At 40.4% G+C, this 25,361-nt stretch overlaps 1 protein-coding gene across 3 annotated transcripts in view; it reads right to left on the bottom strand.

Moving 5' to 3' along the window:
* Positions 1 to 11,522, bottom strand: part of FYN (FYN proto-oncogene, Src family tyrosine kinase) — a 174,346-nt gene extending 162,824 nt beyond the window's left edge. For all 3 annotated transcript variants that reach the window (XM_006926080.3, XM_006926081.3, XM_006926079.3), the window contains exon 1: positions 11,479 to 11,522. The gene's annotated coding sequence lies outside the window, so the exon portion shown is untranslated. The remainder of the gene's footprint in view (positions 1 to 11,478) is intronic.
* Between the last annotated feature and the right edge of the window lie 13,839 nt (positions 11,523 to 25,361).

The raw sequence follows: 25,361 nt of genomic DNA on the forward strand, positions 1-25,361 counted from the left end.
GGGGGTGGGAAGGTGGGCTTTTGGAAAAAAGCATGTTGGTCGATTCCTTCAAGTTGGGTGAAGCGAGCTCTTGATACTCGTGGGGTCAAGGGATATGGCGATATAAGAGAAGATGCAAAAATCTGTCCCTTACCATCTCAAATTTGAACATGATACAACAATGGATATTCATAGGTTAAAGTATCAGGTGAAATGATGGCTGCCTAAAATTTACATACAAATAGGCCTAAGGCATGCACTGATTTGGGCTCTACTCCCAAAAAGGACATAAAAAACAATTCCCATATTTCCAACAAAAAGAAAGTACTTTAATTGCACTTCTTGGTATTTAACCAAAGGAGTTGAAAACTTAGGTCCACACAAAAACCGGCACAAAGATGTTGATAGTGTATTTATTCATAGTTGCCAAAACTTGGAAGCAACCAAAGGATGTTCTTAGTTGAATGGAGGTGAACGGATAAATAAACTGTGGGACATCCAAACAATGAAATATTACTCAGTGCTAAAAAGAAATGAGCTATCGAGCCATGAAAAATTATGATAGAACCTTAAATACATATTAGCAAGTGAAAGAAGCCAATCTGAAAAGCCTACATACTATATGATTCTAAATATATGGCATCCTGGAAAAGACAAAACTATAGAGACAGTAAAAAGATCAGTGGTTGCCAGAGATTAGAGGTGAGAGATGGTTGAACAGGCAGAGCACAGAGGATTTTTAGGGCAGTGAAACTACTCTGTATGATACTGTAATGGTAGATACATGTCATTATACATTTATCAAACCCATAGAGTTCTCAACACCAACAGTGAACCCTACTGTAAACTATAGACTTTGTGTCAATGTAGGAACATCAGTTGTAACAAATGTACCACTCTGGTGGGGGATGTTGATAAAGGAGAAAGCTATGCAAGTGTGGGGGAAGGGGGTTTTTGGGAACTCTGTACCGTCTCCTCAATTTTGCTGTGAACTTAAAACCGCTCTAAAAAATAAAGTTGATTAAAAAATAAGACCTGAAAACAAAAACTATATAATTGCTTTTTCCTGCCCTGACACGTCTTGTTCTGTTGTCTGTGAAATGATCACTTCTGAAGCTTTTAACTTTTTTCTTCAAAATACATTGTATCATGTCATGTTGTTACTGTTGTTATATTTACCATCTAGAAAACACAGAAGCCTAATTATATTTTCCTCTCGGCCACTGTAAACGTTGAATAATGAAAAAGTTATTTAATTGGCGAGTAGCCAATATTTATTAACACAAATGCAATAAAACAAAGTACTTAACCATCAAAAGTTTTTTGTTCTACCAGTTCACGAGTTACGTTAAAAAAGCGCTCCTGACAGTTGCCAATGAGGTCTCTCCCATACCCGAAACCTCACTGTGGATCACTGTGACCACTTTTAAACTTCATGTGTAGGTTTTATAAGTTACTTCATTTTTAATATCTAAAGGCTTTTCAAACGTTTTCCATTATCAAATTTACTTTTCTTCAATAAGCATCACTTTGATGCATGGGTCATAAACCGTTTTTCCTCATTTGATAACAGTATAATAGGCAAAGTGGCAGTTATTTTGCCTATTTCTCCAACCTGCAGTCTGGGAGCACTACTTTTCAGAATATTCCCCTACAGATGGACAAAATCTTCCCCAAACACAAAGGTTTGGTTTGTTTGTTTTAAATTACTGTAGCATTAAGACTTGAGGAAGAGCAACAGAAAAAATAATATGGAATGGAACCTTCCCCTGACCCATTCTTCTATCCTAAGTATGAATCACCTCCACATCATATTTGAAAGTTATCCTATCCTTGGCCAGCACTGACCAAAAAAAGAGGGAACAACAAATAGAAGTTGTTAAATTTTTATTATTTCCTCCCTTCATTAGCATCTCTTCATCTAACTCCTGTTTGGGATCCTCTTGTACGGATTTCAGAGCACCTTGTACACTCCCTCCTCCCCCCCGCCCCCCGCTTCAGATACTTCCCAAAGTTAAAGTTTACGCTTGATGACGCTATGCTTCCCCCACCGCCAACATCACGTGGCTCTTCAGTGGCACAGTCAGGACTTACTCCAGCCTGTGAAGCCCACATACTCTCCACTGCATCATACTGCCTGCGAGCAACCTTGAAACCATCTCACATTCTCTTGGTCATCTTATTTGGAAGTACAATGCAAATGAATGCATTGTTGTTTCACCCCTTCTTCTGTTAACATAAATGATCCACCAGGCATCTCACTTCCTTTCTTTCACTTACGCTCTGACTATATTCAGTAGTGACACATTTCACAACTTAATGAACACCCCTCCATTTTCTGAGAAGGAGCCATATTCACCCAATAGTGGGGCTGCTCTTCACAGACCACACATCAGCCACAAAGAAGGATCAGTCTTCTGTAGAGGTGAACCCTTAGAACAAAGATTAGGATTACCCATCTAAATATGGGGATCTAGCCCCTCCTTAAAATCACCCACAGGCTAACACCCACAGGTGCGATACAGAGAGTGGGTCTCAGGACTGAAACCCACTGACCTCAGTGAGAACGACTGGGTGCCTCTGCCCTCAGAGCGGCGAATAACCAAGCACTCCTCCAACTCATCTTTCCCACAGCACTGCCCCCATTGCAGGGCATTTTCATCAGAGTGATAGGTTATGGACACAGAGCACGTGGATGTCAACGGAGCAACAGATAGCCACTCAAAGCATAGCTGAGCAGGATGGGAAACTCTGGGCCAACTCAGTTCGGTAGACTCAGAGTTCACTGAGTGACCACACCCAAGGACACCTACATGACAGGAGCAACACTGACCTGGAGAGTGGTCCCTGCACAGCAGGACTTTGTAGGTCCATCCTTGGTTAATGTTTTCAGCAAGATGTGCTTATGGAGATCACAAATAATTCAGAACTGAAAGGGGATAGTTAATTAATTGGAAGAAAGGATAGAAATTGTAAAAGATTTCAACAGGCTGAAGTGGCTACCAGAACTGACCAAAACAACAAAAAAAGCACCCCAAAATTGACAGAAACAAAATCCTGCTTCTAATTATAAAAAATCTATTGCATATATGTATAACGGAGTCATAACTGATTTACGCCCTCCAATCTGCTCAGCTGGGACAACTCACCCCTGTTCACAAGTTCTGCCAGTGACCTGAGCCCTACACGCTGAGTGGGTGAGGCTCCAGGCCACCGACACTCAGACTCACACCAACGTTATGACTCTGGCTTCAGACCTGGGCTTCCTTTTACTCTTTGGGCTCAAGTTCCTTTCTTGAGCCCCACTCCATTTCAGCAGCTGATCCAACTCTTTTCATCAGCTTCCTAGCTGGAGTCTTGTCCCCATACACCAGTACTCCTCTTACCTGGCCCCTTGACTTGCTCGGCCAGATGATGCTGTACCAACATCTGTCCTTCTCGACTGCCACCTACAGAAGTATTCCCTCAGTGCTATGCCTTACCAAATTGTCCTAAGTACCTCCTGTTTACTACCTGCTGCTAGTACCATCCCCAGGAGCATACTCCAGCCCATGGATCTAGCTGTTCTCTGGATCCCTGTCTGGACTATATTCCAGACCCAAAGCTGATCCCATCTTGCTACTGACAGAAATCCAGCTCTTCTACATGGCAGCGGCAAAAGGGAGAGATTTAAAGCAATTCATATTTTAAAAACATTTTTAATTTTTATTTTTCAATTAGACTTGACCTTCAATATTATTTTGTATTAGTTTCAGTTGTACAGCACAGTGGTTAGATATTTATATAGTTTACAAAGTGATCTCTCTGATTAGTCTACCCACCTGGCATTATACGTAGTAATTACAATACTATATTCCCTATGCTGTACTTCACATCCCCATGACTATTTTGTAACTACCAATTTGTACTTCTTAATCCCTTCATCTTTTTCACCCAGCCCCCAAACCCCTCATCTGGCAATCGCCAGTTTGTTCTCTGTATCAATGAGTCTGTTTCCATTTTGTTTGTTCATCTATTTTGCTTCTTACATTCTGCATATAAGTGCGATCGTATGGTGTTTGTCTTTTTTTGTCTGACTTATTTCACTTAACATAATACCATCTAGGTCCATTTATGTTGTTGCAAATCGTGATATTTCATTTTTTATGGCTAAGTAATATTCCATTGTATATATGCACCACAACTTCTTTGTCCAATCATCATTGATGGACACTTAGGTTGCTTCCTTATCTTGGCTATTGTAAATAGCACTGCAGTGAACATAGAGTTGCATATATCTTTTCAAATTAGTGTTTTGATTCTTTTGGATAAGTACCCAGAAGTGGAATTGCTGGGTCATAAAGTAGCTCTATTTTTAATTTTTTGAGGAACCTCCAATCATATTTTAAAGTCTTAAAGATTTTTATTGAACACAAGCTCAATGTAATCTGAAGGTGTGACAGTAGCTAAATGAGAGATGTAATCTTGATCTGCATTAGCATAACATATAATGATGCAGAAAACAAGTACATCTCCTAGGACTGAATAGTCTTAGGTGTAGAGTCCTTACTCTACCCTGTTCAAGCTATCTCTGAAGAACGGTTCTTGTCTGAGAGCCGTGTTTCTAAAGAGACAATGAGATAAAGGGAACACATTCAGGAACAAGTAACCAGAATGACAGAATCCCTGACATTAGGTAATCTAAGAATATTTGTAAGAATCAGGGCTGTTGGTCTAGGAAAGGAGGATTTTCAGGAAAGGGGCTTTGGGTGCTGAAGAGCTCTCACATGACGGAGGACCTGGAGGCTTACGCTATGAGAGACAGCTTGGGGGTCTGCAGGAAGTGGTGAGCTGAAGTATTAGGTGCTGGCGTTGATCCAACTCCTGCCTGGGGTGACCCAGCCTCTCCAGCCTCAGTTTCCCCCTAAGACTGGGAGGATCTGATTTCGAAGGCCACTCTCTGCCCTCAGAGCCCAGAATCCTTCATCCTTACATAAACTTCAATCTGAGAAAGATGACACAGGCATGGCCTCCCCTGTTCTGAGGCCTAGGAAGGAAGGGTGGGTCTTAGGTCTTCCGAGTGGCCCCTTCCAGAAAAATCAAATTCACTAAAGTAATGTGTGAAACAAATGGTCACAAGCTTTATGTTTCAGGAAATGAAATATACAGAAATTCTCAAAGAGAAGTTGTGGGAGGCAGAAAAATGCTCACCTCCTCCCCAAGATACTCACTTCTTAGTCCCTGCAATCTGTGCGTGTCACCTTATATGGCATGATAGGATATGATATGATAAGGTTAAAGGTCTCTAGAGGAGGAGCTTATCCTGGATTACCCAGTGGGCTCTAAAAGCCTGATAAGAGGGATGCAGAGGGAGATGTGATAGAGACGCATAGAGGTGGTGGCCACGTGAAGGCAGACATTGGTGTAATGTGGCCATAGGTCAAGGAATGCTTGCAGCCACCAGGAGCTGTAAGGGACAAGTGACAGATTTTCCTCCAAAGCCTCTTGAGAGAGAACAATCCTATGGACATCTTGATCTTGGACACTGACCGCCAAAGCCACGAGAGAACAAATCTCTGGTGTTTTAAGCCATCAAGTTTGTGGTCATTTGTTATGGCAGCTACAGTAAACTAATCCAGAAGGTATTCTTCTCAAGTAAAATTTTGTTGTGGGAAGTAATAACCCTTTTTAAGGGAAAAGCTTGAATTTTAACGTATTTTTCTGGCCTATTCCATACCAGGCTCAAAATAAGTCCAGCTCTGCTTTTCAAAGTGTTTAGAGGCAAGGACAAATGCATCTTTTAAGCCATTCTGCATACACATTTTACTAATAATCTCTCCTTCATATGCAATTTCAGCAGACAATAAGTCTACGCAAGGCAGACAACCAAATGATTCCAATCTCTACCCAGCAGGCTTGGCTGCAGTGAAACAAATTATGCAGCATCTCACGGATACAGGAGAAAGCCTGTGGAGTAGGTGGGAGCTGGTCTTGATTCTCTATTATAATGTGGGCAGCATTTCTCCCCCAAGCTTTCCTGGCAGCATCTAGCTTTCATCCTGTAGCATGATGAATGCTATTGAGATGAGGAATACAATAAAATGATTCCCAAGCCTAGGAACAGACCATGGAAAGAGAATGAGTGTCCCACAGGCCTTCCTGGACTCCCACATAATGCTACCTCTAGAAATCACTCTCATGCTGTCACCTAGGGGTCCACCTGGTAGAATCGAGTCAGGTTTAAAAAGATGGTTCCCCTTTTAAGTTTTCTAATTTTTCCATCATTACTATTTTTAAAACCACAAATAAGGAAGAAAGTCCTTTTAAATTCTGTGAAGAGAAAATAAAAGATGCAAATGAAATTACCAGTTAAATACATGAGGCTGATGATGATTCATCTGTCTTCTGTGCTACTGAGCTTCAGCACAGGGAAGCATCCACTGTGGCACAGAGAGAGAAGGGCGCTCCAAGCCCCAGACCTGCTTTCGGATCTTGTCACTTCCTAGATGTAAGTCCATGGGCCAATCATTTCATGTCTGTTGAGCTTCATTTTCCTCACTTGTAAAACAGGGCAACTGAATGCGATAGCATGTGGCTAGAACAGTAGTTGGCCTGCAGGTATTCATTAATGTTCAAGGAATGAATGAATGAACTATTCTGCATCTAAGGCTAGACAATCTACCCCCACATTTTCAACTCTTTCCTTGAATCACAATGTAAATACTGTTGTCTGTAGTTTTCCCAATGATCATAAATATGCTTGAGTTTATAATGTCTGGGTAGAGGGACCTTTTACTAGCTTAGAAATTCAAATTGGCAGAAGATGCGTTTTTTTCTTCTTGGACAACAGCACCTAGTTTTACAATTTATGTAAAAGAAAGTTGGTCAGTTATTATGAGTGACACATAACAACTATTTTTGGTCCAGGACTAAATATGTTTGCTCTTCAGTCTAAAACAGAACTTTAAGCAAGCTCCTCCCCCCTAAACACCCTACCCTCCAAAGCCAATCCCGTTTCCCATTTCCGGATTCCCAGTCACCAGGAAAGCAAGCTGTGTGAAGCCTGGTCTTTACTTGGAGATTACTCAGTGATATTACGGCTGATCTTCCCCGTTGCCTGATCACCATTAGAATGGGTCAATCTGTGTGTGAGGTTGGAGCAGGGGGCATGGAGAATGGAAGCTAACTTGGCATCCCATGGGCTCTGGGAATGATAGCCCCAAGCATGTGTGTCAGAGACAGCCTAAGGGACGACTCTCACCTGCACAGTTGCCCTCTCCAGTCCCCACAAGTACCTGGGAAGCCCTCCCCTCTATTCAGGAAGCAATGGCTTCTACAAGCACTTCTACAGAACTGCTTATGCAGTTCTTCTCTTCCTCCTTTTACTCTCTCTTCTACTTCCTTATAGCACCAGCACACCCTGTCAGATGGTGCACCCCAACACCAAGCTCCCACATTCCCACTGGAAACACAGCCTCACATCTCCCCAGCAACCAGCATTCTCAAGCCTTCGGACACCTTATGTAAGCACTGCCGACCTTCTAACACCTGGAAACTCTACTCCCGCCCACTAAAGAAAAATCTTGTAGGAATTAATTTTTCTACCTCTTAACCAGCTGTAAAGGAATCACATACACATGGCTTTAAAGCTTGGTTCCAGAAACAGTTTCAAATTTTGAACCCCCCAACTGTTTAGAACCAGATTTTGTTTTCATGAGACTATTAGCCCCACAATTGGAATCCAGGATATTTTTTTATTGTTTCTCTTGGGACTTACCAAAACAAAAGAAACACTGAAAAATGGAGCAACTTCTATGCACACTTTACATTTACAGACTAACACACTTCAAGGAAATCACTGAGAAAAAGGAAACCACTCTAATGTGTGAGGTGATTTTTCTATTTACTTTTCTTTTTGAATGACAATTTTTATTTGGGCAGGTCTCTGTGTCCATCAAATAGACAGTAGTATTTGTGGCCATTATTTGTGGCCTAAAGGCAGTTCTCTAGATCCTGCAAATAACTGGAATAGCAACACAGGAATTCTTGGTCTTACTGAAACTACAGAAATGACAGGCAGGTGCCAAAATACTTTTAATCATGCTAGACAAAGGCCACGTAGGAAACATGAAAACCAAACCTTTCTCTTCATCCCTTTGAGAGTATTCATGACCAAAGTAGATGCTAATCAAATAAGTAGGATGATTCAGTGGAATCAGTTTTATTTTAAAAAATGCATTTTTGCTCTTCTGACATAACCTGATTACATATTCTTTAAAATTCAGTTAAGTATGTATTTCATTTTTAGAAGATAAACTTTATATATTTAAATCTTATTTATAGAAACCATACTCAGAAGTGTAACCCTCAATAATTCTAGAAGATTCTGTGCCAAAAAAAAAAAAGTTTTAATGTTTTTCTTATACTCTTACTGCTCCTCCGTCTTTTATCTTCATACTGCCCAGGTTACTTCATTCTTAATAATTACCTATTCACGTGTTTGCTTAAAACTTCGTACCTTTGGAGAGAAAGCCAGAAAGGATTGTCTTATCTCCATACAATGCTATTAACAAGCATGGTTTCCACAGATAAACTCCACAGATAGAGAAGAGAAACATCATTTCTGAGTACACAATATTTTTTACTTTGCCATCTACCAAAGTGGCTTTCATTGGCTCTCATTACTCATTAATTTGGTCATGTGCCATTCCTTCATGCCTGCAATCAACATTTTAAGAAGGCATACTAGAAACCAGGCACTGGGCTTAGCGCATGTACGGATTCAGACCTCAAAAAGCTTATAGATGTTACAGAGAACACAGATATTACAGTTATTGTAGTACAAATAACTATACAACAACAATGATAGCTCCGAGGAAGTGCAAGGAGGGAAGGTGACCGCATCTAGTTTGGGAGGGAGAGTGTCAAGGAAGACCTCTGTAGAAAGTAACGTTACTTTCTTAAAAAAAATTACTTAAAAAATTTTTAAAAAAGAGGTCACACAATTGATCATACTGTCTCAATACTGTGGTGCCTTGAGCAATTCGTGGTAAGGGACATAGTTCCCTCACAAGATTGTTGCAATGGTCAAGTGTGACACTCAGTATGTAGTGGAAGTCCAATAAACTATGGATAATAATTAATAACTCCAAAATTTATGCTAATTCATCTTTGAGCTTTGGCATTTCAAAACAAAGCTAATTTTCCATTTGTGGTTTTGTCTTCACAAAAATGTTCAACTGAAAGAGAAAACTCCAAAACCCATTTATTTCTGTGATGTTTCTTCATTTGGAATGACCAATGACATATCATTTACTTAAACAACGGCAGATATACAAACACAGGTAAAAAGAAAAGCTGATACATCTTGTGCTCAACAGTCCTATCAGCATTAGAAAAAAATAACTCTGGAATTAGAGCTTCTGAATTAGTGCTTTTAAAAGAATAAACTCTCGTAGGGCGGTTAAGTGTATTTCAGGTCCTAGTATTTGACTGAGAAGGTGCAAGGCAGAGCCTTTCAGAGGCAGCTCACATTCACACAGCCCAAGAAACATTTTCCACCCCACTTATAGCTTTTCTTATTCTGATTTCCCTGACTACTTATATATACCCAACCCACACGACAGGGCTGATCACACTGTTCATTCCTTCATTAGACACTCACTGTACCTCCAGGTACAAAACACAAGGCTCTGCCTTCAAGGAGCTCCCAACCTATGGTGGGCCTTACTAAGCATTCTTCAGAATGGTGACCAACAACAGCTCTATCCTTTTTGGTACAAAGCCCAAATCAGAAAACCAGAAAAAAAAAAAGAAAAAGTGTGGTTTATGTTTTTAGGTTAAAAAATGAAGAATTTTACTTGGTCCTGCAAAAGAGATCATTTTTCTCATGAGAAAAATGAGGTTCGGAGAGGAGAAAGGATTTGCCTAAAGTTGTAGAGCACGTGAACAGCAGAGCAGAGGCAAGAATTTTGTTCCACTCAGGGCTTCCCATCCCACTCACTGAATCTTCCTGTCTGCCGGGCATTGGGTTGTACTGGGAATACAAGTTAACAGACTCACCTCTCCCATAAACTGGAACTCCCCCTCTCATGGTTGCAGGATTCACCTCAGCCTGAGCTACACAAGGCAGGGCACACCCTGCATGCTGGAGCAGCAGCAGGCATTTCCTGGCCTGCTCCCTCAGGGGTTCGGCTATTCTGTGCTACATCATCCTGAGGTGGCTGCAGTCTGCTGTGAGTCTGTCCTGGCCCAGGAGGGCCACAGTGCGGACCCCCATCCCCCCACCCCCACCAAGAGGGAGTGCCTTTGCCAACCCTGGTTTCCATGGCCGGAACCTAAGTGCACAGGGATTCCAAAAGGCTCCCCTCTGCCTGGCCTGGACTACGGCTTTTTTATTTCCCCAAATCCCCTTGGTTTGTATGAGATACATGACTGACAGTAGATCACAGGCTATTCTGCAGAAGCTAAGGGTGTGCATGGGTCAAAGGTCAGGGATTGTTCGTAACTGCTCTAGAACAATGTTTCAGATAGTATACTTCCTCAAGTTGGAGGTACATTGTCTGCATACAGAATGGCTCTAGTTCAGGGAGAAGAACCTCTCTTACACTCAAATTCAAAATGAAAAATAACCCAAGTTATTCTTAGATGATGAAGTACAGTCCCCGAGTGGCCAGGGAATCAAGGAATGTAACTCAGAGCTGCTGACAAATTATACCTAAGGCAATGGGATTGAACAGTGGAGCCTGGGGCAGAAAAGGATCCCATGGGTGGCTAGTCCGGCCTTTCATGGGAACCCAAGGTACCTGGGAGATGAGAGAGAAGTACAAGCAGAGAAGACTCAGCAAACGTTTGCAGAAAGGGTTCTTTCACACACCCTCTCCACCAAGGAGCTTTCCTGGATGGAACAGCCCGCAGTCTGAGCTTTCAGAGCCCATTCTGTACAGCTCTATCGCATTACACAATAATTACCTGTGCACTTGTCTCTCACATTCATTCTTGTCTCAGTAGAGTCCAGCATGTTGTCTAACACCCAGTGGGCACCAAAAAGTGTTAAGTGAATGAAAGAATGGCCTGTTACACAGTAACTGGAATCTGAAGGTACAACTGGGGCAGAGGTAAGCAGTAGACATCTGAAAGTGGAGAAAATACTGAATGGACTGAAGGGGACTTTCCTTACCTAGTCCAAAGATGGAGTGCTACCCATCCCTCACCAGCCCCTGATGGCTCATAGCCACAGAACAGCTGTTCCATTCCATTTCTGGGGTGGGCAGATATATCCTATAGCTAAAACATATGTTCTCATACTTACCAAAGTTTAGTGTTACAAGTAAGGGAAAGGGAAAAACAGCAGGTTCACCCAAGTGAGCTAAGACTTTCTATTTCATATACCATCTCCATCTCTAACTCTACCCGTCTCTTAGAAAACTAAGTTCACGGTAGACCAAGTCCTGGAGCCCAACAGGAAACTCTTTTTAATTTATAAGGAATGTGCTCTCAGTGCGAAACTTGTCAACTTACTTTTTCCACGTCTAGATCAGCATCCTGCTTCTTCAGAAAACTGTAGAAGAAAAAAAAAGGCATCAAAAGGGAACTGAGCACTCTGCCTGCAAACCACCCACAAAAAACCACCATAGAATTTCCATTTGCTACAGACAATTGACTTGCCCACAAGTTTTTTCTCATTTGCACAATTGTTGCTAAGTCACAGTTGCCAGAAACACCTGCCTAAAACTGCAAAGACCTAGTCCTGTACCACCAAAGGAAATCAGTATCGGATTTTAACTTTTAGGAGCCAGGAAAGGTAAGAATGGAGGTCTTGGATGAGTATACACACACACACACATACACACACAACCCTTCCTCAGAGTATCTACAAGTCATCCATATCTGGGACACACTAAAAGTGAGTCTTCCAAGGTTTTGTTCAGTTTACCTTTTGGCTTAAATCTCCTCCTAACCCCTAGTATGTATGTGCCCCACTTTCTGTCTGAATGTGGGTGGGCCTCACTGTCAAACAGCCTTCTGGGATGACCCGTGATTCCCATTAGCTGGGGTTTTCCTCTCTGCGGGGCCAACCCAACAGCCTGTACCAATGGAACTCTGGCCCCAAGATTAACTATTATTTGCAGTTTTAGCTGTTTGAACAAAAACTGTTGTAATAAGGTGTCTAAAGAGAACAATAGAAATGTTTGAATGGAATTATGTTGACAACAATATGTTTAGGGCAGAAAGTGAAAGGTTTGAGGAATCTGAAATAAAAAGCAGAAGCAAATTTTCCTATTCTAGTAGAGACTCAGACTTTTTTCAATATGATTCTTAGCATTTTTCCTCCTGGTCCATGATTTAAACACCCCCATCATAAATTACTATTCCCAAGAAAACCATCCCCCGCCCCCCCCACACACACAAAAGAGAATTTCTATGTAGTTTGAAAGGAAACATAATTAACAGTAACATCTTTGTTTTCTTTAATCAAAGATGACTCAGAATGAAGGAAAGAAAAAAATGAGCACGGGTAAGAGAATTAGAAACTCATATATTGTCTTCTGCAGATGGGCATTCAAATCATGAACTCACTGCAGACATGCGAGAGACCCAGCATCTTCATGGGAGGAAGAGAATGTGCTAATGAGTGTGCTATGAGAGCCTATACTGTAGCAATCCGTGTCGTCCCATCTCTTTCTTGGTTCTGAGACATGCTGTTTTGTCTTAACCAAGGAGATGCCACTAGACAATTTATGCCTTTTCTTCTAGCTGGGATCTAGACACTGTTGAGCTGTTAAAAAGAGAAATTCCTTCTAACCAGAAATTTTAACTGGTTGCCCTATAACCAAATAGAGTAATTTGATAGTATGAGAACTTTTCGCCAAAGGGAACATATAGACAGTGAAAGTCTGACTTCCATTCTTGCACATTTCCACAGAGGTTTAAGAAGGTTGTCATTCTGATTTATCGAATGGAATTTTTATTTGAAAGCTGAAAAATTTCTTCATCTGCCCCAGAAAGAGCACTTGGAGAATCATTACCCTGTACCAAAGTAATGAGGAAACTGAATCTCTTATGTATACTGTACAATGCAGTCACACAAGATGCCCAATTCAACAACAGGCTTTGTAAGAATGAGCCTTCACTCCATGGCACTTTAGCAACCATTACCAAAGGAAAAACTGAAAACCTCTTTGGAGCTGCTGGCTCACTACCGCACAAGGAATCTTATCCATATATGTATATAGAGCATTATCTGATTTCTTTTTCAGGCTCACTAAACAGATGGAGTTAATTGACAAAGACAATACATATCTACATCATCCTACAGCCATGAACGAGAAGGATGTCACAGCTTTAACTTCAAAGACTCCCAGCAAGCACACGTGACCTCAGATATTTTTAGGCACCAGCTCCATTGTTTCAAAGAGGATACGGATGGTTGAAACAGAATTGCCTAAAAGTAAAATTCACATGGCAACCCTGTCTAGAATGAAGACTGGCATTCGTTTTTAAAGCCAGATATATCTTTCTTAAATTAAAGCTTTATTTCTGAAAAGTTGAGAATAAATAAATTTTGCTCATCAAATGTTTCAAGTGAAATAGAGATACATTTAATTTAAATGATTCCTATATTTTTTTAAAAATCATTTTTTAAAAACCTGACCAATTATTTCCTACTTTATCTTTATTTGAAATCTAGATTTTTGGAATATTCGAGTTTTAAGTTTCCAAAGCTTAAGGCAAGACAGATCCCTCCGTTCTTCATGTGTGTGTGTGTGTGTGTGTGTGTGTGTGTGTGTATGTGTGTGTGTATAGACACAAAATTGCATATGTAATTATACAGACATTCTAAATAGTTGACTATGTATTCAACTGTGGGCTTGTGGGCATTAGAACATTTTCCATGCTTTTATTCTTTCTGCTGAAGTAGTGCTGATGTTTTGTTTGAGTAACATGACTGAAGTGACCCAGATTCCCCAGTGTAAAAGGCTAATCCACAAATGTTGCAAATGTGTGATCCACTGCAGGAATAGAAGCCAAAGGCCAAGGCCCTGACCAAAAAGGAACTACAGCAGTCCCCGCCTCTTATCCACGATTTCACTATCCATGGTTTTGGTTACCTTTGGTTCTAAAATATTAGATGGAAAGTTACAGAAAAAAAAATTCATAAGTTTTACATTGCACGCCATTCTGAGTAGCATATGAAATCTCGCTCTGTTCAGCCTAGGATGTGAATCATCCCGCTGCCAGCGTATCCATGCTGTATACATTCCCTGCCCATTAGTCACTTAGTAGCCATCTCGGTCATCAGATCCACAGTGCTTGTGTTCAAGTAGTCCTTATTTTACTTAATACTGGCCCCATACTGTAAGAGTAGAGGTGCCAGCAATTTGGATATGCTAAAAAGAAGATATAAATTATACGCATGCATAGGAAAAAACATCGTATATACAGGGTTTGGTACTAGGCCATGATTTCAGGCATCCATTGGGGCTCTTGGAACATATCCCCTGAAGATAAAGTGGGACTATTGTAGTCCCAACTATTTAGATCAGATCAAATCTTCCATCTTTGGAAGATTACATCAAGAATTTTAACTTTTAGAGAAAACTCAAAATAAAAGTGAGAAGCCCTCAACTTTGAGCTCTCTGATATAGCCATCCCTCCAGCCCCCACTGCTCTTGTATTTCCAAATACCTAGGGGACGTCTCTGATAGGCACCTACCAAAGGCATCTTCCAACTGACAGGGCAGGCAGAAGGATAACCAGACGGTCATAGGGGCGTAGGCCACATGTTTAGAGAATGGCAAAGAGGCTTGGTAGTGCTACAGGGTAGAGAAGGGAGTAGAGGATGGTGGAGGCTGGTGGGTGAAATGTGGGAAAGTAAGGCAGAGGCCAGGTTGTGAGAGATGGCACATGCCAGCTAAGAAGTCAACCAGTTAGGGGCACACTTCTGCACTAACCAGTGCATTTTCAACCTGCCTCTGTCCCAGGAAAAGGCAGAAAAAGAGACGCAGCCCCCAGCATATTCCTGGGCTAAGGATCATCATTCCAATCTTACCAGCCCTGCTGGATAAGTATAATTTTCTCCTAATTGGTCTTCAGGGCCCAGGATAAAAATCACCTTTTCACTCTTGTTTCCTCTGGTTCCACTTCTATGCAGAACTAGATTTTCCTCTCCTCTGTGTTCTTATAGTACTTTATGCAGTACCTATTCCACTGTCTCCTCTGCTCGAATGCCAGCTCATCTGTGGCCAGGACACACTGAGCACAGTGCCTACCACAATGGGGACTAGTGTCATCTCTGCTGATGGAGGGGCGAAGGGTGAAGAGGGGTGGTGACAGAGTAGCTAATGAAGAAATGACTGACAGAAAGGAAGGAATGAAACTGCACTAAATCAAGCTGACCCTGCTCCCTTCTGTATGGATCAGTAGCAGTATGTGTTTGGGAGAGAGGGTGTCCCCACACATCAAACACAACATATACACAACCAGAAGATATCCTTTCCTTTAAATTTTGTCTTGTGTCTTTAGTTATAAATAAACAATAATGACCTAATCTGGAGATTCTGCTGTTGTTTTTAATATTACCCAGTGTTTTCCCTTTTAGTTAAAAATGTGACTGAGAAACTGAGATTTAATACATTAGAGTCACAATCATGTCTCATATGTGATGAAGATTTATGGGCCATGATGAAGCCAAGGTTTCAATCCTGGTTTAGATTTTGGTTTCATTATTTTAAGAAAAGGAAGATTGAGAGATAAATCAGGTATGCTTCGCTCTCTATTCCCAAGTCAACCCTTTTTATTACTTGCAAAAGGTTTAAAATATTCATTGACCTGCCGAAAAACATCTGCACATTACCAGACACGTCTTCACATATTCACATCTGAATGGCTTCTTTCTGCTCCAGTGATCATAGCTCTATTCAATCAAAACTAAACTGAGAATCTCAGACTGTACATGGTGTGATGTCAGGGCAACTGAGGATAAAACAGCTATTTGATAGCAACTTCCATATCAAGCATGTCAACAGAAGCAGTGTCCCTTCAGTTATTCTTAACTTAGGATCCAAGGCACAAAAAAGACCAGGCAGGGCCAGACTCTGCCACAACTCCAAAGAAAGCTGAGACACACACAGAGCAGACACAGAAACTCCTCAATGTTCTCTGGCAAAGGGGTGGCCCCTGGCTCCCTGCCTGAAGCCCAGGAACAGGCCCACTCTCACAGTGGGTTCCCAGAGGCCTCCACAGCTGCACAGACACGCAGTGCAGTGTTTGGGGACCATCCACACTCAGGGCACCACAATCTCCTGTGCACCCCACAGCTGGGGCAGGCTCCAGAGACAGGACCCAGCTCAGACAAGGCCACTTGTTGTGGGTATCCCTCACTGTCCTGAAAAAAGTATTTTCCTCTAGCCATTCATTCTGGCCCTAGACTAGCTCATTATCCTGTGTCCTGTACACACAAACCTTCTAACAAGGTTGGAGATGGCAGCACCTCTTCTCCCATCTCACTCCACCCTTAGTAAAGGTATATGGATAAGTGCAGGTTCACAGGGCAGTGACAAAATTCATAATATGTCGATGCCCCCGATGAGAACCTTTTGAACACTGACGTCAAGGGCACCCTTGAAGGAATTCAAAGGAAAGGGTCTAGTCTGGGGGAGGACAGCAAAGGTAGCTGGGAACACCCTCGAGTCTCACGCACTGGGAGGATATCATGGGACTTGACCAATGTTGTATATACTTTATCCTACCACCTCAATCTTACTTCTTTTACATAATTATCCATTTATCTCACCGTAAAGGTAATACATGCTCACTGAAAATCTAGACCTCCTCTTATAATGCTGGAGCTTTTCCCTCCAGCCAGTTTTTCTATGCACATATAAAAATGTTAACACTGTCCTACAGCACCTCCAACTTGCACATCACAACCAACAGCACATACCACTTACTCTTGAAAGACACAAACATAAGAAGGAGGCACCCCAGATGTGAACAACGAACCGAGTGCAATTAACTACAGGGTCTATTTCAATTAGTAAAGTGCAAAATGTAGGCTCTACCACCTAATGGTGCTTCTCACCACTGACCTATAAATTCTCACCACTGACCTATAAATACTGTGTTTTAGAACACAGAATTTTAGTCCACAGCCAGGGAGGGAGCAGTCGGCTTGGAAACCAGTTACACTCCTAGCTCTGCTCTTTATTTATCTGCTCTGTGAATGGGTGGAGGAAAGGGACTGCAGCAAGAGTCACATGTCAAAAAACCCACAAGGGCCAGGCCAGCAGGTTGAATAAATGAATAAAACAAGTGAGATGGAGCTGGGGTGAGCTGAAGAGCTCTTCCCCACCCCACGAGGACAGCTGCAACCCTGCTTGGGCAGGCTGTATTCAGGAGAGAACGCAGGCTTAGGTTTGCCAGAACTTCCTATTTTTTTTCGAAAGAAACTGGAAATCTCAGTTTTTATACAAGACTGCACCATTTAAGTGTTTGTTCAATTTTTTAAATGTACCATGTGGTTCAACAAAACATAAGGGACTGTATTATCCAGGCCACAGACTGATTTGCTATCTTTATAATTCATAAGATCTATTCTGTGGTCTCTCTTTCTATTAAATAGGAAGTTGACTGCTATCTGCCCTCCACTCAGGGTTTACTGAAGAGCACAGAAGGGGGTTTTTATTATCATGTAACAAAATAATCCAAGCACATTCAGATACACAAAGTAGAATAACACTACTCCTTTAAAAAAAAAAAAAACGAGGTTTACACAAATGCTCATACATGGGCTTGATGTTTGTTAGAATTATTTGAAATGTACACTTAGGCATGTTAGCTTCTAAATAAACAAAAGAGGTAAATTGTAATAGCCTCAGAGGGCAAGGGCGTGACCAACTGGATCAAGCAGTGGGGTGAAAGCCTCGCTGGAATGGCTTTGATTTTCAAACAAATGCTGTGTGGAGAGAGCTAGTATAGACACTACCTTCCAAGAAGCACTGCAGGAGAGGGCCGCAGAGAAGTGGGTGGTTGCCAGAAGAGAAGGCAACAAAGGAAAATCTAATGTATTTTAAAAATGGATGAAATCACAAGTGTTTGTACGTTGGTGGAATGCATCACGTTAAAGCAAACAAACAAAAAAATGTGAGTACCAACTAAAGGAATCGTGTCAGTGAAATACGAGACAGTGTTGGGTGCAATAAAAATTTTATTAGTAAAGGTTAAGAACCCAAGATCTAGTTATACAGGTTTTCCTAAATAAGAAGTAAGGAAGAAAAGAAAAAAAATCTTTACTACAACACACATTGCCCCACATTTTATACTGTGCCATTTCCGTATTTGTCCTTTTTAGCCTACTTCTAGCACAGTCTCTCTTTGCTAAAATACATTAGTTGCCATGGAAACGATGTCATAGTGTGTGAAACCATTTACTGTCCTTGGAAAGGCATTCATGATGAAATTGAACAGTAGTATGTTTTAAAAAGAGATCCAACAGAAAGCAGTTGTGTAAGAACACAACAAGATCTCCAAATCATGACTTCAAAGTAAATAGTCTTATACCACTAACATAATATGTCCCAGTTTCCCCCAAATCAGCCAGAGAAGCATTTTTCCTCTTCACGTATGCCAAGTGTATCTAAAACAAAATCTCTGACCTAATGTTAGTGAGAACAATAGACTCCCTATAATTCACACTTACCTCCCCCAGTGGGAGGGGTTGGAGATAGGAGACTTGTAGCATCAGAATGGTTTACAGGCATCGCAACACCTCTGCTAATGGGGAGGATTCATTCAGTCCTGTGATACATTCTGCTGTTTAATTTTGTTGTTAGTGATAGAAATAATATTTAGGATGTAGAAATTTGAACTTGACTTTCCTTATTGTTATGGATTAGCAAGATACTCCTTTTTTTTTCTTTCAGCAACTCATGTTTGTTCCTTTGAGAAAATATATTAAGCAGACTGGCAAAGAAAACAGACAGGCAAGGTGTGGGTCCCCTAGAAGCTTGAAATCTAGTGGAGCCAGCTGGAAGAGTGTAGCAGCATGAAAGGCCTCCTGGGCCATGGTGAAGAAGTGGACTTTATGCCAACTGTAATAGGAAGACAGTGAGGGGTTTTGCCCAGCAATGTGATCTCACATAGATTTTTGAAAGCTCACTCAGCTGTGGTGGGAAGTAGGATTGGTAGTCAACAGCAAAGGATGGCAGAGTTGTAGTGTTATCAGAATCATCCAGACGTAGGGGATGGTGCAAAGCAGATGGAGAAATGTGATCTCTAAATAGGATGACCTTACACCTTGGCTTGTTTGTGAAAGTGTTAGATTACACCTATTGTTCCAGCAGCCCATCGGCTTAAGCATTTGTCCAGATGTGCAATTATTAATAGTTGCATTAAAATGCGCCAAGATTGAGTCTAGTAACCTCCACTTTGCACGTCCAGCTTCTGCCATAGTCTTGCCTACCAGGAGGTGAGACAACTGCACAGAGAAGAGATATTTCACCTTAACATGTGATTAGATGAAAGGTGACCGATGACAAGCCATCTCTTTTCCTGTCCTTTCCGATCTTGGCGTAAACACCTCCAATGCAGGATGCTGACCAGTAAAACAAAGGGCACTTGGACATGAGCAGCTAAGGACAGCTAACTCCTCTCAGTCTCAATTCTACTAGACACTGGATGCACTGGCCAGTTGTGCTGTGACCTATACTGCAGCCTGAGATGTAGAGAACACTGGGCAGAAGGGTCAATAGGAATCATTGAAAGTTACAGGTTAGGTATACATGAAATATTTGTGGGAAATAGGTCTTCTCAAGAATGGTGTGAATGCTCTCATTACAGTGTTTTTGTCATTTACTGATAGTTATGCTGTTTTACTTTACCATATCCCTTTAGCAGTAATGAGTTACAAAAGAAAAAATATAAATTTAATGAGAAAATGATTACCAAATTTCTGTTTTTCAAGAAAGGTGATGATGAATGTTAACTGACACAAAACGTTTGTTGGTGTTTATTATCTCCCATAGAAGCCGTAGTGATATCATTCACTACATAAATCTGTTAAAGAAACATCAGCAACTACTTCAAATGTTACTAGTTATTGTAATAAGACTGTGCCTGAGGATGGCAACTTAACACCTGCAGTAATGGAAGGTTCACTGACACAGTACTCTAGGAAGCACAGACTTTCTTTTAGATCAAATAGCTGCTTTTCTAAGCGGACTCTGCTCATTTTTGAGTTCAAGTTTTTTTTGTGCCCATCTGAAAAAGTAAAGTGATAGCTTTAATTTGTTGGTTTCATTAGCAGAAGAAAAAAAGTCACAGTTAAATGATTCCAGCTTTCTGTTAGTATTAACAGGTGTTTTAAGCAGAAAAATCAATTAATTCCACTAATGGTTAAATTTCTTTTCCATCTATTTCCTGGGATCAAAATAAAGCTTGTAGAAGTTCATTCTGTCACAGGTGAAACATCTCACGTTATTGTGAACACTACTGGAAATTGTGAAGAGTTTAACATGAGATGAAATTATTTGCTTTTGCAGTATAATACAAATACAACTTGTGATGCTAAAAACAATTGTCTTTCCTAAATCGAGAAACCGATGAAGCAGAAAGTTACTTGAAATTGGGTATGGTTTACACATAATTCATAATTGCATTCAAAAAAGTGGCTATATCCTACCAAATGCAAAAGAAACTACAGATGGAGCAATTTACAAAAAAAATTAGAAAAACTGAACCACAAAATTTTTGTGACAGAATGTTTCGTGAATACAAAAAACACTTCGGCATGGTAGTACATGTCTTCTATTTTGCCACCTGTCATCATCAACCAGGTTTTAGAAATAAATGCTTGAGAAATGACTCTCTGAGTCCACGTAGGTGTGCCATAATGGTATAATAGATGAATCCTGTAAGTTTGGGTGCATTCTGTTTCCAAACAGTTGAAACTCTTTGATCAAAGCAGTGACACTTCAGCTTTTAAAGCCTCTAGCCAATAGCAGTTTTATTGAAAACAAAGCTTGCAAATTGGATGATGTTAAAATTTATCCCAACAAAAGGAAAGGAGGGACGGAATACATCAAATTATGAGAACTCAAGTAGGGTCCAAGATTTAATTCTGAAATTTTATTTTATTTCGGAGTATCTCGACTTGTAGAAATCCTTTGATGGCGATCCTAGTTTTAATTGACTACATTTATATTCCATAGTAGAATGAAGTGAAATTACGAAGATCTATGATTTAGTGTCATCTAAATTTGATAAAACATTCAAAAGGACCATAGATGAATTTATTTTCATCAGTTTTGTCTTGTAAAAATATTTGCTGAAGATAAGAATCGTGAATGGAGGTAAAAGACCTGTGATAATATTCGGGCTAAAATATTTACAAATTGCAATATGAAAATAAATAGTCTGAAAGAAGCCTCCATTTAGCAGAATTTTCTCTGTTCACGTGTATTTGTAGAGAGACCTATCTTCTCAGTTAATAATATTATGATGTATACATAAATACCAATTGAAGACAGTAACAATTTCAAATACTAACTATAAAACAGAACTTTAAAGGAGACTACAGACGAGTCCATGAGAAAATTAAGAACAATTCATTCTTCATAAAAAAAAAAATCAGTGACATAGATATTAGAGACATATGGCTAAAAAGCTAAGGTGAGTGAATATGTACCAAGAATAATTATTGTCTTATATTCTTTATAAAAAATTTTAGATAATCTTTATAAAAAGTTTTTTTGCTCTAATACATATAAATATGTTTTTAAATTTTAGAAATTTTGAGATTTTTGAATAAAACTATTTCATAGGTCCAAAATATTATAAAAATGATCCATCAGTTAATAAATCGATATTTTAAAAATTCTATAATTTTAGTTATTTTAGTGACTCCTTTCAATAAATGATGCGGTCCCTCATCTCTGGCTCTCTTGGCTCCCCGCTATCGACAGATGAGGGAAAATATGAGATGTATTTATATTCTGAGAAGATGTGCTCATAGCATCACAGTAATTTTCTGGTAAGAAAATACATAAGCAGTATCCCAACAAACAACTTCCCACCTCACTCCACCCCACCAAATGCACACTTTTAAAGAAACACTAAAGAGTTCCCTTCCAAAATTACTAGGTATTTCAAGAAACAGCAGGTTTTAAAACATCTTCTTAAATACAGCATCATCCTTGCATGAATGTCAAAGAGAAATGAAATGTCATTAAAAAGAGCTCACTAGTTTTTTTTTTCCCCCTCTCTCATTTGAGTGTTCTGGTAACTAACTACTCATGAATTATATCTGGAAATGACCCCTTCTATAAACTTATGTTTTATTTAGTCCATGAGGATAGAATAAAAAATGAAGAGTTTCTCTCCTTAGTGTCCGTCAGAGACTATAATTTCTAGTATTTACTCTGATACCTTTAAAATATGGAACGGTAAGATCACACCCAGTAAAAATTCTCTTCTTGTCTATCTCCAGCATCGCAGTAAGTTCATTAGAGAAAGGCCTGAAATTCTTTTGTTTTCAATAATTTTGTTATTTTTCAATTATAGTTGATATACAATATTATGTTAGTTTCAGGCATACAACATAGCAATCAGACACTTATGTAACTTACAAAGTGATCACCCTGATAAGTCTGGTACCCATCCGAAACCACACATAGCTATTACAATATTATTGGCTATATTCCCTATGTTGTACTTTATATCGTTGTGACTGTTTTTATAACTGGCAACTTATACATCTTAATCCTTTTTTCTCTTTTTCACTTATTTCCCCAAGCCCCCTCCCAACTGGCGACCTTCAAAATGTTTTCTGTTCCTATCTGTTTTGTTCATTCAATTATTTTGCTTTTTAGATTCCACATGTAAGTGAAATCATATGGTATTTGTCTGAGAAAGGCCTGAAATTCTAATGCTTTCCACTGACTTGAGGCTCCATGGCAACTTAAGGTCCATCCTCCCAGGGCATTAGGAAGAACTGCTGCCAGCTAAACGACAGAAAGCCCAAATCCCTACTACACTTTGTGATATCTGGTGGATAACTCTGCTCCTTGAGAAGACAGATCTTCCCATGTCTTGCCCAAGATAAACCTAGTACAGGTATGCTAACCAATAATTTACTCAAAGGAAAAAACGTACTATAAGAATACAAGTAAGTAAATTTGCCACAGCAGTAGTAGCAGCAGCATGTTTAACACAGCTCAAATACAGTGTGGCAGATTTGAAATTTATACTTACTACTCAGCTATATACAAAAGATGTTACTTCATTTCTCCGTAGTTGAATTCAACTTGATCATGACCATTGCATTCCAAAAATTCCTGCTCATGGTAGAAAGAACAATTTTGCTGCTTCCAGATAACTTAATTTCTTCAGATTTAAAATTGTAGTTGCTTCAGGGCAATTAGTCGAATTTAATTCATCTCAAACTGCCTCTCAGGGCTGTGCTACTTTCCTTTCCCCTTCTTCCCTCAGGGAGGATTATAGACCACCGCAGGATGGGGAGAGGACCTGATCCAGGCTCTGCCCTTCAAGAGCTCATAGGCTTCCTTGGGATGTCACATCCCTTTGTCTTTTGGGGTTGGCCTGATTCTGTTGATGTGACTAGTGTATATCTGCAGTCACGAGCCTAGCCTGCCTCTAGCAGGGGAGATCAGCACAGTTCATCCTGTCCTCTCTTCATTCAGACTCCAGGCCTCTCCCACCTGGCTCCCTCAGCACCTCCACGTCTGCCTGAAGGGGCCTGCTTGCAGGACCGGCAGGATTTCTCCTCTGCCACGTGCAGGGACCACGGAACTCAGAGGGGACACCAGCTCAGGGCTTGTTTCTGTCTAAATGTGCCCTACTGCAGGGTGCATTCCAAGGTGTTTTTGTTCCAAGTTCCAGCAGGACTCAGGGTACAAGTCTCTTGGTGCAGATTCTCTTTCACTCACTTGGAATGGAGGATGCCAGCCACCCTATCATTTTCTTATTTCTAGTCTCCTCCGAATCTCTCTAACCCAGAAAGGTACTTCCTCCTTCCTGCAGCCTCCCTCCTGCATAGCTTACTGTACAATATATGCCGGACCTTCTGAGATCTGGCTCCTTGGAACCCACAAATCGTTTCTCTTCTAACAAAGCCTGCCTCTTTTAAATAAAGGCCTGGGCTAACGCTGGTCTCTGAAACATGCTTCAAGGCCTGTTTTGGAAGTCAAAAGCTGAACAATGTCTTCTTTGTCTCAGACTATAGTCTGTCCTCCCCCTAAAGTAATGGAATCCTTAGCCTCAACGGGGAGACTCCCAGGGCAACAAGAATTAGGAGGAAGAGAGAGTAAATTGAATATCAGTTCAAAATATTATCTCCACTAAATCAGCTGGTCAAAATGCAAGATCTCAGAAGTCTCAGAATACTCATCCAGGATTTTAACACAAGTACAATGTACAGACATGTCATTCTTCTAGAAGACACCATTTATACATATTTGAACCAAGGGGAAAAGAAGCCTATGCCTTTCAATTTCTTGACTTCTCTACATCTAATGTCCTGAATCTCTATCCTACTGTTACGTGGAGATCCACTGAAATCAAAGCCGCCCTTGTTCAGTATCATTTTAGAACTTTCCACTTTCCACTTCCCTCACCTTTATCTCTCCACCTCCACACCTACCGTGTTCACTCATCACATCCCTAAAATCTCAGAGCCTTCCTTCATTTAGCCATCACCCCAATTCCAGCTCACTCCCCATCTTGCCCGAACCCTACTTTCAGCCAATTCAATTGCTATTTTCTTTAGTCTCATTAAAACATCCCTCTCACTTGATTATTCAAACCAGTTCTCAACTCTAGGTCAGATTTTCCATGCCAAAGTGATAAGTATTATCAGGTAAAGTCACAAAACTAGACTAAAGGGAACCATCAAAAATACCTACAGATTCCAATGGGGCCTCACGGTTTCTCTGTAATACTTTCTATTCATCTATTACCACATTATCCTGTATTTTTGTGGCTGTTTGGATTTTTTCTAGATTCTCCAAGCCCCTCTCTCATCTCAAAATCTTCCACTCTCAATGATGGCTTAGCTTCCAATTTTATTGAAAAGTTTCAGGACACTCCATACCTTCAACCTTCTTTCTTCTCACATAAAAATTTCACTGTTCATCTATCTTACAGAGATAGTTAAAAATCACACATGTAAAGTACTGTGCCTGCCCTTTAGTAGGCATTCAAATTTGTAAATATCTTTGTCATTTGTTCCTTCTCCCTCTGAGTCACTGCTAATTTTTATCCCTTTCGGGGCTATCGTTGATTAAATGGTGGCCCCTCCCCAAAATATGTCCATCTGGAACCTGTAAATGTGACCTTATTTGGAAAAAAGGTCTTTGCAGATGTAATTAAGTACCTCGAGATGAGAT

The sequence above is a fragment of the Pteropus alecto genome, unplaced genomic scaffold, assembly GCF_000325575.1.
Source record: "Pteropus alecto unplaced genomic scaffold, ASM32557v1 scaffold79, whole genome shotgun sequence".
NCBI classification, from domain to species: Eukaryota; Metazoa; Chordata; class Mammalia; order Chiroptera; family Pteropodidae; genus Pteropus; species Pteropus alecto.